At 37.0% G+C, this 17161-nt stretch overlaps 1 long non-coding RNA gene across 1 annotated transcript; it reads left to right on the forward strand.

Annotated features, from left to right (window-relative positions):
- The first annotated feature begins 5280 nt into the window (after nucleotides 1-5280).
- On the forward strand, nucleotides 5281-11949 carry LOC137855193 (uncharacterized). Its single transcript, XR_011095580.1, has 3 exons — nucleotides 5281-5428; nucleotides 5535-5610; nucleotides 10725-11949. It is a non-coding gene; the product is annotated as an uncharacterized lncRNA (long non-coding RNA).
- The last annotated feature ends 5212 nt before the right edge of the window (nucleotides 11950-17161 follow it).

Genomic DNA, 17161 nt, shown 5'->3' on the forward strand with positions numbered 1-17161 from the left:
ATAGTGAGTATGGCAACCCTTCATGGTGCTGGTGAAGGGTTCTTTACCCTTTGTCCTGCAGCTGTTTTAAAATGCCCTAAAGAGACTTCAACTGAACACAGTAAGTGTGTGACTCCTGCTAATACTGGTAGAAGTATTTAGCTGAGAAGCATGGGTCTCAGTTTTCTTTCCTTGCTTAAGAAAGTTTGAAATTTCTTTGTTTTGCCCAGAGGCCGAGGGCATGTTCTTCTGTATTGGGACCCAGACAGGACTCTAACTTTTTAGGTTCATGCACTCTCATAGCTGGCCAGATAAATATTTCCTGTAAAACCCTCTAGGCTTATTAGTTAGAAGATTCTCAAGAGTAGCAAGTGCTGCAGGTTTTAAGTCCTTGAGCCAGGTGAGAGAGATGAACATGCCTTCTGTGAATAGGAGGTATAACTGTTGGGTCTTATGAGAGAAAATGGAAACTGCCACTTTGTTTTCAACGAAGATTAGTCTGTTAGGTGTGCTCTGAGACTAGTGGATTTAACCTTTAAAGGGGGAGGATTACTTGGTTTACACTGTCTGAGAGTTTAGTGTGGGGATGATGTTTGTCACAGAAATGAGATATTTCTGTGAGTACCTTTGGGCACTTCATAATTTACTGAAGTACCATGCATTACTTCAAATACTTAAACATTAACATGAACATAATTTGTAGAGTTTGTCTGTGTTTCTCCCGAGTTTGGAGACAGTCAAACTCCCAAACTAATAGAAAAGAACAAGAAGGCTTCTCAGGGCAAAATCTCTCATCTATGTTATTAGTATGTCAGGAAAGGTCTTCAAGAAAAGCTGAAATCATATTAAAAGTTAGAAAAGCATATTTATGAAGAATAGATTGCCAGCTTCCAAGCTAACCTTTTAGGTCAACTGGAAATGAAAATGTTTCACGGAATGAATGATCTGCTACCCTTTTAGCTTCTGTTTCTGAATAAAGGCTCAACGAGGTCCCGTTTGGAAGGACAGTTCTTTTGAGTGATGTTTTTCAGTTTGCACAGTATGCCTGACATACCTGCAAAAGTGGAGACCCTTGTCCTTACCTTCTCTTTAAAAGTTGCTATGTTTCCTCTGAATGTTTTAAGGAAAGAAGGAACAGTTTTGTAAGGTACATCATAAATGCAAATTTATTTTTTGTGATATTTTTAATTTAAGAGTGTTTTTTGTTTCATAATCTGGAGCATTGTCTTTTGTTTTGCTAGAATAAATTTTATTGCTTTTATTTTTTAATCTTGTCTAACAGGAACTGAAGCAAAACTGACATTTTTGATACATTTGCATTGGCAAATGGGTAAGGAACCCAATAAAAATTGTAAGTTCTTTGCAACGCTTGTAACCCAATTTGGCAATTATCATCTTCCAAACTGTTGAAATCATTTTGGAAGCTGGTATTGTCAAGTGCTGAGAAAAAGAGTGGAAAGAAAAAGAGTGGAATTCCTTCTGGAGAACAACGACCACTCTCCTTCTGACAAAAGGCAGGCAGTGATGAAGCAGGCCATGAGGTGATGAAATTAAGTTTTACCTGTTGAGTAAGAGGTGTTTTTTTTTTTTTTTTTTTTTTTTTTTTTGTTTGTTTTTTTTGGAGGGGTGGGCGTGGGGGGGCTTAGGTGGGGAGAATCTACATTTTGCAGTTGAGACACATAGATATGACTCCTTTTATTCTTTTAACATGTCACTTATTTTGTATATATGGTGAATATAAAACAGCTGGAGATAGTCAACCAAGTCAGTGGTGGCATTTTTGTACGTACTTGGGTAAATCCCTTTCTCAGTTACCTTCATAGTCCCTTTATCTACTTGAATCACTGTATTCAAAGTCCCCTACATGACTTTAAAAACTTATCCTTAAATATTGAAGATGAATTAGATTAGCGCTTCTTTGAGTCATTGAGTGTCAGTTTTCTAACACTCAAACTGTGTGAAAATGGTCTTGTACAAGATGGTTTTTGTTTTTCTGAGATTTTGTCTACTCTCTGCTATGCATACATTGTATTCCTAGACAGATCTACACATATTGACTCTTGGAGGAGTCAAGTATCAGCTGAATGTCAGAGAAATTGCCTTTATAACAAAATCTGTTAAGGTGTGGGATAACCTCATGAAGAAAGCAAGATACTTTGTGAACTTTAGTATGAATCAATCAAAACGACGAAAACCACGGATAATATTGACCTCCATGGGGATGAAGAAAGTGGCTAAGCATTGGTAGTACTTTTCTTCTTAATTAGTGTTATCATTTTCTTCTGCTTTTTAAATAATTCACGATTAATATTACTTCAAAGACTGATTTCTATCCCACTTCTGAATGTTAATAGGCAAAACCAACTTCTTTCATTCTTTTTACTCTTTTGCTTTAATATTATCAACTTATTTTTCTGGCTCATCATGGAAATATTTACTGATTTAGAGGCTAAAAGAGATCATTAAGATGGGCTCATCTGACCTCTTGTACAAACCAGACCAAAGAACTGAACTCCGTAATCTGAGCATCAATATTTCTTGAGATGAAGAATGTGTCTTTAGAAAGACACTACATTTTGCTTCAAGACTCAGTGACAACAAACTCACTATATTATCTGGTAAGTCTTTGGAATGCCTAATTAGCTTCACTTCAAAATTGTGTCTTCTGTCTAGCCTGGATGTAATTAGTGTCAGCTAGCTGCTATGGGATCTAGATGTGTCTGGTTGGTTGCTCAGGAGAGAGAGCACCTGAGAACAACAAAGAATAGTTTGTCTCGTTGCTCCTAGATCCTGATGCCTTTAGCAGTCTAGTTGAACTATCCACAAACATTTTTGGTGTAAGCTTGGAAAAACCTCACCTAACTTTATACTCTGGTGTTTGGGGGTCTATGTTATGAAGTAGGACATATATGTAGGACAGAAGTGTGAGAGGTGGCAGAATTCACAGAGCCTAACTTTAGCCAAGACAGTCCAAGTCTCTCTCTGTCGTCAGTGAAAATAGAATGGTACTTCCTTCCAAGCATCCAAGTTAGAATATTTAAAGAACCTGGAGGAGCCTCTATAAATATTCTTATATTTATATTATATATTCTTATATATATATATATATATTCTTATATATATATTCTTATATTATATTCTTATACTGTCCATATTGTACATTTCTTTTCTGAGAAGTTTAATTTCTCACCTCCCTTTTTTTTTTGAGACCTTTGGCTATATGGGGGGGGGGGAAGGGACACACGACTGCTTGAAGAAAATGTACTTCCGAAGAGAATGCATTGACTTTCAGTGAAGAATCTGCCAATAAAGAAAAAAATGATTCAAACATGAGTTAAGAGTAGCTTTCTTGTCTTTGCCAGATGAATTCCTAGGTGGGAGTGTGTAGGTTCTTGTTTACAGTTGTACATTAGAGGATAGTTGTGTTGATGTAGGTCAAGGACATTGAAAGTGTATAATAATCAATTACATGAACTAAAATTTCCTCTGACCTCAATCTGGAGGGATGCTGTGTACCCTTTAGTACTGCTATTGTTCTTAGTGAATATATATATATATTTTTCAGTTTTATTGTTGTGTTTGTTTTTGTATTATGCTTTCATGTCATTTGATGATGGAAAAGCACAGTATGTGTGGGACTGTTCCCGAGCTTTAGAAAGCACAGTCACATTTCACTCACACAAACCATTGTGACATTCAATATGAAGAAAAATATTATTCCTAAACCCTGGGGCACATGAATTACAGATTGTTAATGTTACAGAGAAGAGTGTGCTCTAATCAGTTAGCTGTTCAACACAACCCAACAGCTTAAGAGAGCAGAGAGGTTTCCAACAACACTGCCATTGCATACTGGAGGGATGCGATTTTTCTTTTGCTTCCAGCTTTCCCAGAACTGCTGATATTTAACAGTAAAAACTTCTCAAGTTTTCTATTCATTATTTAACAGGATCCTTTTTAAATCTTATGTAGTCGCTAAAAGTTCCAGAGTGGTGATGCCTTTGGCTACCTAATGTATAGCTCTTAGTTTGGTTCTTGTTTTGGATCACACATGGAACTGTACAGGCTGACAACTGCTGTCACCCCAGATAGATCACAGAATCATAGATGAAAAGAACCCCTAAAATCTGAAGTGGAGGAAAGTTATCACAGAATCATAGAATATCTGAGTTGGAAGGGACCCATGAGGATCATCAAGTCCAACTCCTGGGTCCCCAAAGCACCACCTGAAAAATCAGAGCATGTGTCTCTCCAAATGCTTTTGGAACTCCAGCAGGCTCAGTGCTGTGACCACTGCCCTGAGGAGCCTGTCCCAGTGCCTGACCACCCTCTGGGTGCAGAACCTTTCCCTAACACCCAGCCTGACCCTCCCCTGTCCCAGCTCCATGCCGTTCCCTCGGGTCCTGTTGCTGTCCCCAGAGAGCAGAGCTCAGCGCCTGCCCCTCTGCTCCCCTGTGAGGGAGCTGCAGGCTGCCATGAGGCCTCCCCTCGGACTGCTCTGCTCGGGGCTGAACAAGGCAGCTCTGGGCTGCCTCAGAGCCTTGCAGGGATATCACAAGAATCTTGGAATAATGGATGCTTCAATATGAGACACAATTAAAGAGAAAGAAATTAATTTGACCATTTGAATTGGCATCATAGAAAGGATGCATGTTCTGTTGCCAGCTCTGTGACAGACCTGCTATATACCTTTATCAATGCCTTTCCAAAGTTTTTCTCTTACCCACAGTTGTCTGTTTAAAGGATGAAACTTCTGGGATTGGAGCCCTCTGACGTGATTTGGTCAGGCCTGCTCTTTGTAGCTTCTAGGTCCATCTATAAAATAAATACTAACAGGTTGCTCTGAGGCTTTAGAGAGACACAACTCTGTATACTCTTATGCAATTGATTTTTTTTCCAGGTGTTATTATCATCACAAAATGATGCAGCTAATCCACTGCTGTGTGAAAGGCTGCTCCGTGTTGATATACTGCAATAAGGGGTGCTTATTTCTATTTGTTAGTTATACCAGGAAAGCCAAAAAAAAAAAAAAAAAAGAAAAAAAAGGAGGAAAAGCAGCTTAAGTTTTTAAACCTATTATGCAGTATTCCAAAAGGTCAAGTTGCTTTTCTTTTAAAATGCAATTTAATTGAAAATGGACAGTAGCCTGGATCTTCTTCAGGCGTAATGAAGCAGGCTATTGATATGCACCATGTGTCCCTGATTAAAATCAGAAGGCTAGGAATGTTCAGCCAATTAGGCAATTTGTGAGACATTGGCCCAATTAGTTTGGGACCATGGAGAAGCAGGTACACGGTAAGATACTTTGTGTATTCCCTGTAAACAAACAAAAAAACCCTACAAGGTGCTGAATGATGTCCAGACTAATAAAGCCAATTAATTGGCTGAACTCTCTTACTGCTCTTTATTTTGCCTCCAGAAAGATTTCTCTGCAATAGAAATTTACCAAGTAAGTAAACATAACATTAGGGAAATACAAAGTGTTTTTTGTTTGTTTTATTTTTTATTTTTTCCCTCATAAAAGGAACTAATTCTTCAACTGTTTTATATACTAGGATTTTGCAAAGAACTGTTTCAGAACATGCATGAAAAATTAAAATCCAAAAACGCTGGTGAAATTCCTTGAATGAGGTAATCAGTAGAACTTACTATACCTTTTCTATGAATTACAGGAATTTTGTATTGTGAATATAATACATGTGAATATGAATAAAATTTCTCTCTAATTTTGTATTGTGAATATAGCAGTTTCTGAACACCTCCTTTTACAAATTCCTGGTTAAAAAATGTCTTTCTTAAAGGAGTACAGAAAAGGATGGACTTTTGGATCATCTTAAGCAGGAAATATTCATTGTAGAATATGATTACAATTACATACAAATAACTCTTCATGCATTTCAGGTTCCAGTTTTGTCATGTACAGATCCTTGTGAAGTACAAAGACACATCGAGTGATGTATTATTTGGCAAGAATATGCCTTATCATGGATCTACCCAAAGTACAGAAAAATTTATCATTAAGTTTGCAATGCTGGAACTATTTATTTAGTTAGTTATATTTAAATAGATGTATTTTATTAGGGATGAAGGAAATGATCAATTAGCTCTCAGCTAGGAGACATGCACAGGGTATTCATCAGATTTGCCAAATTGGTCACAGCTGCAATTGTTTCTAAACTGAAGAAAATATTGTTTGATACTGGCAAGTAAAGATAGAAAAGTTTCTTTAACTTTGTTAGCAATTCAGTCTCCCCTAAGGAAAAAAAGTACATTGCAGAGGCTTTAACCAAAAATGAAAGCTTCGCATAGTTTGGTTGGCTGCTGTTACAAAACACGTGCTTCACAGCTCCTGAGTGTTTGAAAAACAGGTTGATTTAATCATTGACTCAGGGGCTTTATTCACATGAAAAAGGGAATTAAAGTTTAGCTACTTTGTTGTGGAGTAAATATTAATCCCAAGGTGACTGGTACTGAGGTGCCTAAGAGATAGCACTCAATTACTGAAGGTGTTGAAGGTTTTTTGGCAGCTTGGTGCCTATTCACTGCACTTGTGCTGAACAAGGAAGCAACTGGAACAAAAAATAACAACCACAAATCCTTCAGGGAATGTATCAAATCAGAATTAAGTTTACTTCTTTTGCCAGCCAAAAATTTCTGGTGGAAAGTGTGATTTCCATAAGTAATGCAGCTGCACAGCGAAGTCTGACATTACCTATGAGGTGTTTAGGTTGCTAGCAGTGGCAGGAAATTAAGGAACATTTACCTATGGCCCAGTCAACTGGAGCCATTGGCAGTCTGTACAGAGAATAGTGTGGCTTTGCTGCAGCTAGCTTTGTGCTGGAAAGTTTCCGTTCAGCTGTAGCCCATTAGAAATTGCAGTTTGCAAGGAGAACAGAAATGTTTGCTTTGCAGAGGTGTCCCAGCCTGAATATAGGGCACAGCTCTCAATTCCTCCTGTTGCACTTCCACTGTATTTAAAATAATGAAATGCTTTCTAGACCATGGCAAATAAGTGTGAGAATGATTTTATAGCCTCCAAGCAATGGTATTTCCCTGAGAAAGGTCAGTGCTAGACTCAGTCATTGAATACCTAATTGAAAATACTGAGAGCATGTGTTGAGGTAAGGGCTCCTTTTTCTAAATTTTCAATTATTCCTTCAAAAGCCTAGGTTTAGTAAGAAGACCCAAGGAAGCCCTTCTTTTTTGAAATAAATTGTAAATGAGCAGTGCCGTAGGGTATCTTCCTGCAGAATTAGGAAGGGAAGACAGATTACTTAGAGCTTAGGTGAGTACTGACAGAGCAGTGAGCAAACAGGATGAGAGAGTGCACCCTTCTCTGGCTCAGCTTTGTGATTTGACTGGTTTTATTTGGGAGTCTCGGCCGTACTGCAAGTGGGGCAGGGGGCTATGCTGCCTTGTGAGCTTAGTAGGGCTAAGACCTGGGGTGGGTATGTGGATGGAGTCCTGGCCATTTTAGGCACCCTCAGGGTTGAGTGGAAGCTGAATGTGAGTTTTGAGGGGCCAAATTTAGGAAGGAGGCATCTCAGGCTTTTCATTGATGCAGTCCCAGAGGAGATACAGGGAGTCCGTCACAGATTGCTGATTGTGGAGCAATTCACCCAATAATTACTAGAGTATTAAAAAGTTTTTTCTTCTATCACATATATATGTATATATATAAACCAACTAGTTTCAAACTTATTATTCTCTTTTTATATTGTCTGCAGCTCAGAAAATTTTGGAAACTTTTGTCATTGTTCAGAAAATCAGAATCTCTCTCTATTTTTAGAATTAAATTTGTATTTTGACCAATTTTTATTGCTTATTTCCTAAAGGTCATGCTGTTCTCACATGATGTACCGATTCTCTTCAGTATAGTGTCCAAACTTCATTAGGAAACTTCATTGCCATATTTTTCTTTTGGTTGATATAAATTATGAAAACATTGTTTGACATCAGTCCCAGGACTGATTCTTTAAAAATTCCAAAAAGTAGAGAGCTGCCTTCACTGTCAGCACTTGGCGTTCTCCAATTCCTTACTTAGAATTTTTGCCTGAATCCCTAACTCTTGATTTTAAGTCTGTATTACTTGTTTTACACCATATACAGTGTTTTACTGAAAGATTACATCTATTCCATACCTTATTTTGTAATTTTTGGGTCTTAAATTTCAAGCCCATATAATCTTTTTTTCTTCAAAAGACACCTGACACTTACCAAGTACTTTATACTTTACCTTGATTGTAGTCATAAGCTGCAAAAGAATGCCTGTGATTATTTATCGAAGCTAAAGTGTTCTTCAAAGCAGAAACTGCATCTTTTTTCATGTAGAAACTGTGACTTCAATCAACCAGATAATCATGTGTTTAGGGTTATGATAACAGATGCATAGTGTCTATGAGTCACCCATATTTATTTATTTATTTTGCCAGATCCAAAATTATAGCTCACTTTTGATAATTTGTACTCCAGAGTCATGCCTCCAGATGAAAAAGGTGAAGGAACAGCATCTGAAAATGAAATACCATGTGGAGAACATGACAATTCGCTTTTCCTGTCTTGGAATTAGAGTTTAATTACAATCAAAGAACTCTTCAACATAAATTGCAGTTGCAGATTTTATAGCCACATGTGATGGTTCATGTCTTGCAAGTAGTTTCATGGAATGATTCGCATCAGTATATACTCAATTTGGTAATAGTGCCTGTCTAAGAAGGGGCTCTGACTGCGATGATGGGCAACGTTTTTGAAATCTCCAGGGCTATGCTAGTTCTGAATTTGTTTTTCCTCCAGTTTTCAGATGTGTTATTGTCCCACAGCTGCGCAAGTCTGGGAACAAATGTCGGTTTTTCACACTTCTCAATCAACCTCAGTGGAAAAATCAGAAAGTGTAGCTTCAATGGATTGTCATGGCAAACAGTGCAGTTTATTTAGTCAAGTAGTTCACAAAAATATGTACAGTGTCCATAAGGAATCTCCATGCTTCTTTGGACAAAATGATATTGGGTTATACAGATAATTGTGTTACATTGATACTAGTCTTGTCCTATTTCAATATCACATAGTTTTACATTTCTGTGATAAGAGGATACACTATTTAGTTTCAACTACTTGGCCAGCTGGAAATGTTCCAGCTGTGGATTTAGGGTCTTAACTATGCCAGATGATGGGTACATCTGAAAATGTCCTCTTTTCAAAAGCCAAGCTCCTTTCAGTAAAGTAAAAAAAAATAATCTAAGCCAGAGAAGGCTAAGGAACAAAAGGAAAAGCATAAGCAGATGAAGATAAAATTAAAAATAAAATGCAAGTATAGTAACCCTGATGGATTGGTTATGTGTAGCAATAAAAATATAAATCAATACTTTTTTTTTTTTTTTTTTTTTTTTCAGTCTCAGATACGAAAGAAAAGTAAATTTTCATTTGCATATTTTACAAAATGAATTGTAACTAATTTCATCTGGCTAATTTGAGGATCCTTCCCTGCCCCCCCTGCACCCCACCTCTCCAATTATGGGACAGAAATCCAGGACTAAATGTTTTGTTTCCACTTTGATTTCATCTGAATCTGTGCTTGCATAATACAATTGATAAAGAACTATCCTATATATATGAAAGGTATTGTCTTCCTATTAATTTCATTATACACCTGTATTGGTGAAATATATATATAAAGCCTAATGTTTGTCTTTTCCTCATCTTTAAAAATGGGCTAATACTTAATTCTTTTTGTAATGTTTGGTGAATAATAACTCAGGGGTACTCACTTGTGGATCCTCAACAAAAAAGCATAAAAGATGGTTAGCCCCTGTGCTGCATTTAAATTTCGTCTGTTGTTTAAAAATCTCAAAGCTTTTTATAAACGTTGTCAGTTGAATGTTCTGAACGTGGGGAATTGTAGCCTGTTTGCCTGAAGGCTGTTTCAAGGGAGAGCTCATGCCCAGAATCTTGTCTCATTCCCTCCAAGCTGGGAAAATACCCAGATACCCCAAATCCTATATCTGTGCTGCCTATCATATGTGTTTTCTTCATGTGCCTTCAGAACAGGTGTACTCAGTGGTCCATCTGGTCAGTTTTAAAGTTAAATAATTTTGCTTGGTTTCTCCTTTCAATGGACATCTCCAAAAGGACTAGTATCATCAAGATTGCCCTAAATAACTCCAAACTGATAAGCACAAACATAATGTGATTTGGAAGCTCCAATTTCAAGATTGCTTTAATAACTTCAAGCTGTTTACAGCCTTTTGCAACTACTTGTATGTTAGTATACAACAAATATAAGTGCTTCCCTGTTTCTTCTCCCACCTGTTTTATGTGAATACCTCTTTACAGCAACTATCTCTTATACAAAAGTAACACATTTCAATGCCCTTACTTCAGCATCAATGTTGCTAGAGAAAACATGCCAGTATGAACACTTACATTATTACAGGAGATGCTGGAATAAGGAATTTGATTTAAACCTATCAAACAAATCTTATTTTAAAAAAATTATTATTTTTTTAGTTCCTTGCAGAGTTTGTGCTCACTTCGGTTTACTTCAGAGAAGGTTGTTTAGTAGTAAGTGACATCATGTCGGAGAGGTCCTCATACCAACATACATGATTGTTCTCTGTGTGCCACAGGATTTTGGTATTTATATATCAAAATACCCGTGAAAGGTTTGAAGGGCATCATCAGCATTTTTAAGAGAAGGGTGTTTTTTAATCACGCGTAGCAAATCCAACTAGAAGCTCTCTTCTTTCTAGGTAAGTGACCAGCCTCAAATTGGAGGGGAGGACCAGAAGATGTACTGATATCATGAAACAACAGGGTTTCTTCAGGAAGGTGAAAATGCTACACAGACAGCTTTTAAAACACTATATTGACTTTTTAAAGAGGATTCAACAGTGTTGAAAATGAGATATGTGAATGGATTGCTTTTCCAGTGATGCTTCAAAACCACAATTTTCAGCCCCTTGACTGGAACAAACCTGCAATCATTTTGCTTCCTTGTTGGGTCTATGACTGTCAGATGTTCTTTAAAAAGACTGTTTGGCAGATTTATGAAACAACACATATAAAAAAAAATCCTAAAGGTTTCAGTATAGCGTCAGATAGCTATGTAAGCTACTGATCAATTGGGCTATTGCAAGCATTTCATGGCACATTGTGCTGTCTTCTGTTGTATCTTTCTGTGTCTAAAACTAGACCCCTGGGGAAAGATTCAAGTATGTGTGTTAATATTCCTTGCTCGTACAACAGAAGTTTCAGCAGTCAGGCTGAACTTGCTTCCATAGCAGGTTTCAGAGCCTGTGTCCAGTGTGGCAAAAATAGGTTGCTGACACTTTGTATGCAGTAAGAGATGTTGACTTTACAGAAATATTAAGTGAATCCATTAATCTGTTATGAGCAATTGCCCTCCTGGTAAGTCATACATTTTCCCATTTATTGTATTGTGTCCTAGCCAAACTGTTGCCCTTTCAGAACAATGTGCCAAAAACCAGCTCAGGCAGAAGTTTACAACTCACAGAAATGGGGCCTATTAAATTCATAAGGGCTTTGGAAACCAACCTATACAATTCTAAGTACATCAGAATTCCAGAAAGGGAACAATCATTATAATTTATATTATTACTATTCAACCAACCAATAAATGAGGCCTCAGATATATTGTAACTCTTCATAAGGTTTTAGACTGTATTCTCTTTTAGATAACAGGTTTTACTGAAGATCAACACAAAAACAAATGTGCCAATTTACACCAAATAATTTGACCTCTGGGAATATTTAGAGATTTCAGAAGAGAAAAGTCACAGCAATAGCACATTAGATCAAAAATGCTGTTCTGTGTGTAATGAAAGGTTTTATTATCATTTAAGTGCTAAATGTAATTCACAGAAATGAACCTTAATGCTTAAAATACATACATTGTTATAGTTGCTTTTAACCAATTCAAAAAGAAAAATGAGGAATGCCTCTGTCCATTAATAACTATCCCAATATGATTGTTTATAAAGATGTAATTTATTTCTACTGACTTGATATGACAAAGGTAAAAAAATATATATATATACATATATTTGAGTTTTAAATAAATAGCCCTTTTGTTGTCCTTAGGTAGAATTCAATTGTCAAATGCATAAGGTTCAAAGCAACAGAGACAGATATTTCGTGAGGTCATGCTGTCTAGTAATGTAATTTTTGTCAATTCTACTAGGCAGAGTTAACAAATTAGAAAATCTCTGTGCAATATAAAATTCTCCACTCCTGTCAGTAGTTATTAATGTAATTCTGTTTACTCTTTCTCTTAGGCTTTTGAACCTCTAGCGGGTGTATACTCTTTTTGCCATCTTGAGATTCACTCAATAAATTCCCAGTGAACATCGTTATACTGTTAATGCATTTAATTATCAGTTATTTGTTATTTCTTTATCTAAAAGGATAGATTATGACAGTATACTTCTTTTTTGAGATGAGTATAAAGATTTTGGATTTTAGTGGATTACACAGTACTTTTAGAGTAAGTATTCATGTAGTTTAGAGTGGTTAAGAAGCTTACGCTGTTTTTGCTGCATGCTACTCTATTAAGAGTAGACATATTTTGACTAATATACTCAATCCTTTAGTTCTTCTGCCTATAAAAAACAAAACAAAACAAAGAAAAGAGTAAGCCTACGTGTATACCAAAGCCACTTCTTACCATGAGAGACCTCTGCACTCCCTGGCAATGTGTGCTGAGTTCTGGCATCAGGAGAAGGCAAAGAAGGGGATGTTTTCTCTAATGTGACTCCATCCTCTCAAGAAGAAATGTGCTATAGCTGCACAGCGCACAATTCACCCACTACCATTTTATTTTGTTTTGTAGAAGGCAGCAAGAGAGGAAAGGACTCCTATTCTGTGAGTCACAGTGGCTGCTATGCACTATTGTACTTCTATCATGTCTACTCAAACACTGTTGACTGTAGCCAGGACTCTTCTGTCAAGCAGGCAAATAACACTGACAGGCCTGAAGCCTGGATGTTTGAGCCTACTTCCAATCACAAGTAAAGAATGGAGATTTTCTGAAGGGCTCTGCTTTAGGCATGATTACATCGAGGTAAGTTTGATTGTCTACCTTATGCAGAAAGTTAGAAATGGATTTCACAAAGGTCCTTTATGGTCTCTCAGAGTAGGAGCACTTTTTTATTTTTTATTTTTTATTTTTAATCATTAAAAGCAAAACCATCTCTGCAACCATCTCTGCATCTAATGAAATGATTGTTTATAATGTTAATTGCTTTGGCTTGGTGTCTAATAAACTCTGCCATTTTCAAACTTAGTACTGATTTTCCATTTGTAACAATTTGCAATGTGTAACAACATTGTCCAGGACTCCATTTTTTTGGCTTTCTCCTGTAAGCATCCTTATGTGCTGGTGACTCCATTAACCATAATTTGAATGTTTTCAATCTGTCTGATAAAGACAACATTAATTTTTAGGTAGTGCTAAATTTTTTAAATCAAGCTGTTATATGGCATAAAATGAAATGCTTTTAGCAATCTGAACATATCATGTCAACACAATTACAAGATTGAAATCTTGTCAGGGATCCTGCCTTCTATCAGATTTAGAGTTTCTAGCTTTAGTGAAGAGAAAAAAAAATCTAGATAGCATTTCAGTTTAATGCTTGAAGTCAACTAAAGGATTATCCATTCTTTCCAAAGGGTAGACTTTCATTTGCATACCTATATCCATGCAATGTTCATTTTCAGCAAGAGTTTTGACCTTTCCTACTCTACCGACAGATGAACTGGGAATTAGGTTTCATTCCTCATACTTTAGTTGTATCACAGAGATAGGACCATCCAGTTTCCTAGCCGGTGCAGAGGAATGTTGCAGACTGTCATACATACCTGTCAGAAGTTTTAATTTTATAGTGCTTCCTTTGAGTGAAGACAGATTTAGCAAAAAAAAGTCCTGATTCAGAAACATCCTGCTTGATTCTTAAGAGTTGTAGGGCATGAAGTCTTCCCAAAGTGCTAGTAGTGTGTCTCTTTCAGAGCTAATATCTTTTCTGACTCTGTGAACAATTTCTGCATTGATAATGGAGACAGCACAATACAAAAGGTTTGTGTTCTGAGAATATTCTAGACCAGCATCTCTGCTTTTGCAGGTTGTCAGAGCTTAAATGATTCCAGCGGCACTGTTCCAGCTTCAACAGCCTGGAGCTTTGGCTTTGCTTCTGATTACGCTTCATTTATTTATTTATTTATTTTTTCTCTCATCTAAACCCCTCATCTAAAAGATTTTGCCCCTTCCCAGAAACTGCAGGTGTTCAAATGCAGCTATTACAAACATTCAGCCATTTACTTCTTTACACTGAATCCTAATCTCTGAGTGGAATTCACTGCGTCTTGTGGTACCCTGTGTGCAGTGCAGAGATACTCTGCTGCATTTTGTTTATGGCAATGTCTAAAATTTACAGGTATTTTTTTACTCTTCATTATCACATAAACATACAGATATCCCGGTGAGTGTCTGCATTTATCTGGGATATTCAGAGCAGAAGTAATTCTATTTTTCTGCCTTTGTACTGACAAGTGTTTTGGAGGCATAGAGATTTTCAATCCATGTTTAGTTAGCATTCAGCACAATCAGCATGTTTTCCATTTAGCATTATTTATGTAATACACCCACAAAGGCAGATATATCCTTGCTATCTGCTTCCCCACACCACAGACAGTAGTGATTAATAAAAAAGAAAGCTACCTTCTCTTCTTAAGGGACTTTATATTCTACATTTCAGACAGGATAAAAAAGTAACAAACACATCTCTCCAAAACAAAGGAAGAGACACAAAGACTCACTACAACCCCATTCTGTCTTGGGAACAAAACTTTGGAAAATACTCTTTTTTTAGCCAACCCAAAACACCACATTAGCCAAAGGCTAAAATTCTCCTGTGTCTGTCTCACAGGTAATGTGAGTTGCCTGTTTCATAGAATCACAGAATAACCTGAGTTGGAAGGGACCCACAAAGATCATTGAGTCTGACTCCTGGCTCTGACTGTGTAGAGAAAAATGATTTCTGTGTAGCTGATGGTAGAATCAGGTTTAGGTAGACCTGGAGTCAGTGGAGCAAGTCTGGGGTGCCAAAGACTGGGAACACCTACATGTTGTCTATTAGCTAGTGAAATTTGAAGGAGCTCAGCAGCTCCAAAAAACAAATAATGTTTACTAAGGGCCTAAGTCCTCCTGTTAAGCAAGGAAATTTGAACACTTCTGCCATATTTCATCACTAGGAAGCCTGCTTGTTTAACCCTGTTCCATCTGAGACCCTAAGCTGATGTGAAAAATACAGCTCTGCTTTTTCCTAGCAGATACTTGTCTAAGTTTTTTGAAAAACCTCCAGTGAAGTAAAGTCCACGGTTTTCCAGGCAGCCTCTTCCAGTGTTAATTATCCTGAATGATAAAGCATTTTCTCCTCTGCAGCAATTTAAGCTCATTACTCCCTGTCCTATCCTCAATGGACTTGAACAACAGTTTGCTGTCTTCTTCTTTGTTGCAGTCTTTAACATGCTATAAGACCATTAAGTTTTCTCACTCTTGTCTTCTCTATACACAACCACCCCAGTCCTTTCAGGTTTTCTTTTTTTATACCTTATATGTAATTCTCCTCTTTATAAGATATACCATTTACATAATGTCATGTTTGCCTACATGGTGGTGACAGGCAAATAAAGTAAAATGCATGGAATTACTAGGAGAAATCTTGCAATTTGCCTTGTGATGTACGTTAAAACTGAGAGCCAACCCAAGCTGTGTCCTTTATGCATGCCCAACATTATGCTACCTGGGTCTCTTATTCTCATCACCTGGAAAAGGGCATGAACAACATGGGCACCAAGACTGGAGAGGTATTTGTGAGAGTTCATACTGAAGTGCTAGCTAATTGTGAGGAAAGGCAGAAAGAAAAAAGAAGTCATTCAGTCACAGAATGTCAGATAGAAGAATTAGGTGCAGATAAATTGATGAACATAGAAAAAAGCTTTATGAACTTCACATAATGGGCTCCAAACTGGCATTAACACTCAGTGGGAAGATCAGAGTTTGTCCTGATGGAATTCAGAGAAGGCAAATAAGAATCAAAGCTGTGAAATGACTCCTGTGCAAGGAACAGTGATGTAAACTGGGAATCTTCTGACTAGAATAGAGAAGGTAGGGGTGAAAGCCACAAAATTGCAGCAGGCTTGGAGAAATAAGATGGGGACTCTTCTCTGTCTCTTTATATAGGAAGTAGGAAGCCTGAATGAAAATTATGAGAACGATGTTCTAATCAGAGAGGAGGAAGAAGGAAGTGACTCTTCACATGTCTGGTTGAAGACCTTTGAACATCATTGTTCAGGATGTTGTGACTCCTTTAGCATGAATTCAAAGGGCTTGAATTTATCATAGGCACAGAGGGAGACTGGACAATTTCACAGAAGCTTTACTGACACTACGTATACACACAGAAAAATGTATAGCCTAGGAATCCCCTGAACTGGAGATAATTGGAATCTGGAAAATGAGCAAAAAGCATCCCTGTACTGAATTTTGTATCTGTCTGCTGTGAAAACAGAATACAAGGCTACATGAACCTTTGATTTCATCCAATACTACCTTTCATATTAGTTGTGCTTTTTTTTTTCTTTTTTTTTTCTTTTCTTTTTTTTTTTTTTTTCTTTCAGCTGCAACCAATATTTCTTCTTCAGAGGAGATGAATATGAAATTCTAGTCTTGATGAAGACTATGGCAACTTTCTCACTGATGTAAATAGATGGTCGTTTCATTCCAGGATTTTCAGCCACAACAGATTATCCTGGCAGTAAACACTGTAGCAGAGAAACCTGCCACAATGTTGAAATTTCTGAGAACATAATGCAAACATCAAGATACAGAACAATACATATAGTCCCAAATGCACAGAGCAAACATACAGAATGACAGTCACAGAGAAGGACTTAACTAGAGTAATATTTTTATTTATCAGGCTTGAAGTTGGAGGTTTTACACTTTCTCCCAAAAGTCTAGAAACAATATTCTGGAAATAACAGTTCTCAGAAAATAAAATTACTGTGACTGTACCATGGTAATATTGTCTTATTCCTGGTATGAATTAGACCACTTGAAATAGTCTCACAAGACTCAAGTCAAAAGTGAAAGGTTTAAGACAGAGAATGA

Source organism: Anas acuta, chromosome 4 (assembly GCF_963932015.1).
Source record: "Anas acuta chromosome 4, bAnaAcu1.1, whole genome shotgun sequence".
NCBI classification, from domain to species: Eukaryota; Metazoa; Chordata; class Aves; order Anseriformes; family Anatidae; genus Anas; species Anas acuta.